The following is a 2,500-nucleotide window of genomic DNA, read 5'->3' on the forward strand; positions in this document are numbered from 1 at the left end:
CCAACATGCTCAGGAAGACGGGAAAGGAGAATGTCTATAGACATGTTGAAAAGGATGGGGGATAAGGGATCACCTTGCCGCACGCCCCTCGAAGGCCGCACTAGATCTGACGACTTCCCAGCACCACAGATAACCGTCGAGCCCGCCTCATAGCACCCCAGGATGTAGTCAATGAACTCGACCGGCAGACCATGGGCCCTCAGCACAGGACCTAGGGCACCATGGGACAGCGAGTCGAAGGCCTTTGACACATCCAGCGATGCTACATACAGCGAGCTGGCAGTGCTCCGTGCCTGGGTCATCGCCAGATCCAGCAGAAAGGTGTTATGGAGCATCCCATCCTGTGGGATGAAAGCCCGCTGACGACCGTCCAAGGCACAGTGGCGCATAAGGCGGCCAACCAGGACCTTGTGAAAGACCCTGGTCAGCACCGAACACACCGTGATAGGTCGGAAGTCAGCGGGGGATGCTACGGCGGTCTTCTTGGGCAGCAAGGTGGTACGAGCTTGTAGGAGACGGGATGGGAGGGAACGTGAGAGGAGTAGGAGGTTGAGGAATTTAAGAAGAGCCTCACGAGGAAGGCGACGTAACTGGGATGGTGTAAGGCGATCAGGGCCTGCTGCAGAGTTGCGAGGGGGAAGAGCTGCAGCTACCTCGTCTGCAGTAATGGGCGCCCATACAACTTCGATGGGCACAGACTTACAAAATGGCAACAACTTACCTGAGAGACCCTCCCCACGTGGAGGCCGAGACCTAACACGAGGGGGAGTAAAGAGATCCCTCCAAAACTCAATCAGCCCCGGGATGGTGGGTCATAGTTACTCCCGCCGTTTACCCGCGCTTGCTTGAATTTCTTCACGTTGACATTCAGAGCACTGGGCAGAAATCACATTGCGTCAACACCCGCTAGGGCCATCGCAATGCTTTGTTTTAATTAGACAGTCGGATTCCCCCAGTCCGTGCCAGTTCTGAGTTGATCGTTGAATGGCGGCCGAAGAGAATCCGCGCACCCGCGCGCCCCCGGAGGAGCACGCTAAGGCGGACGCGGCCTCGCAGCAAGGAAGATCCGTGGGAGGCCAAGGCACGGGACCGAGCTCGGATCCTGCACGCAGGTTGAAGCACCGGGGCGCGAACGCCGCGCAGGCGCGCGCATCCTGCACCGCCGACCAGCACGAGGCCGACCAACGGCGAGAGCAGACCACGCCCGCGCTAAACGCCCGCACTTACCGGCACCCCTACGGCACTCACCTCGCCCAGGCCCGGCACGTTAGCGCTGACCCACTTCCCGACCAAGCCCGACACGCCCCGATCCTCAGAGCCAATCCTTATCCCGAAGTTACGGATCCAATTTGCCGACTTCCCTTACCTACATTATTCTATCGACTAGAGGCTCTTCACCTTGGAGACCTGCTGCGGATATGGGTACGAACCGGCGCGACACCTCCACGTGGCCCTCTCCCGGATTTTCAAGGTCCGAGGGGAAGATCGGGACACCGCCGCAACTGCGGTGCTCTTCGCGTTCCAAACCCTATCTCCCTGCTAGAGGATTCCAGGGAACTCGAACGCTCATGCAGAAAAGAAAACTCTTCCCCGATCTCCCGACGGCGTCTCCGGGTCCTTTTGGGTTACCCCGACGAGCATCTCTAAAAGAGGGGCCCGACTTGTATCGGTTCCGCTGCCGGGTTCCGGAATAGGAACCGGATTCCCTTTCGCCCAACGGGGGCCAGCACAAAGCGCATCATGCTATGACGGCCCCCATCAACATCGGATTTCTCCTAGGGCTTAGGATCGACTGACTCGTGTGCAACGGCTGTTCACACGAAACCCTTCTCCGCGTCAGCCCTCCAGGGCCTCGCTGGAGTATTTGCTACTACCACCAAGATCTGCACCGACGGCGGCTCCAGGCAGGCTCACGCCCAGACCCTTCTGCGCCCACCGCCGCGACCCTCCTACTCGTCAGGGCTTCGCGGCCGGCCGCAAGGACCGGCCATGACTGCCAGACTGACGGCCGAGTATAGGCACGACGCTTCAGCGCCATCCATTTTCAGGGCTAGTTGCTTCGGCAGGTGAGTTGTTACACACTCCTTAGCGGATTCCGACTTCCATGGCCACCGTCCTGCTGTCTTAAGCAACCAACGCCTTTCATGGTTTCCCATGAGCGTCGATTCGGGCGCCTTAACTCGGCGTTTGGTTCATCCCACAGCGCCAGTTCTGCTTACCAAAAGTGGCCCACTTGGCACTCCGATCCGAGTCGTTTGCTCGCGGCTTCAGCATATCAAGCAAGCCGGAGATCTCACCCATTTAAAGTTTGAGAATAGGTTGAGGTCGTTTCGGCCCCAAGGCCTCTAATCATTCGCTTTACCGGATGAGACTCGTACGAGCACCAGCTATCCTGAGGGAAACTTCGGAGGGAACCAGCTACTAGATGGTTCGATTAGTCTTTCGCCCCTATACCCAGCTCCGACGATCGATTTGCACGTCAGAATCGCTACGGACCTCC

At 58.6% G+C, this 2,500-nt stretch overlaps 1 non-coding gene across 1 annotated transcript in view; it reads right to left on the minus strand.

The window, feature by feature from the left end:
- LOC124746512 overlaps positions 1-2,500 on the minus strand; it is a 6,683-nt gene that overhangs the window by 2,997 nt on the left and 1,186 nt on the right. The window contains exon 1 of the ribosomal RNA XR_007011341.1: positions 1-2,500. This exon is cut by the window's left edge and continues 2,997 nt beyond it; it is cut by the window's right edge and continues 1,186 nt beyond it. This is a non-coding gene — a ribosomal RNA (large subunit ribosomal RNA).

This window comes from Schistocerca piceifrons, unplaced genomic scaffold, assembly GCF_021461385.2.
Source record: "Schistocerca piceifrons isolate TAMUIC-IGC-003096 unplaced genomic scaffold, iqSchPice1.1 HiC_scaffold_351, whole genome shotgun sequence".
NCBI classification, from domain to species: Eukaryota; Metazoa; Arthropoda; class Insecta; order Orthoptera; family Acrididae; genus Schistocerca; species Schistocerca piceifrons.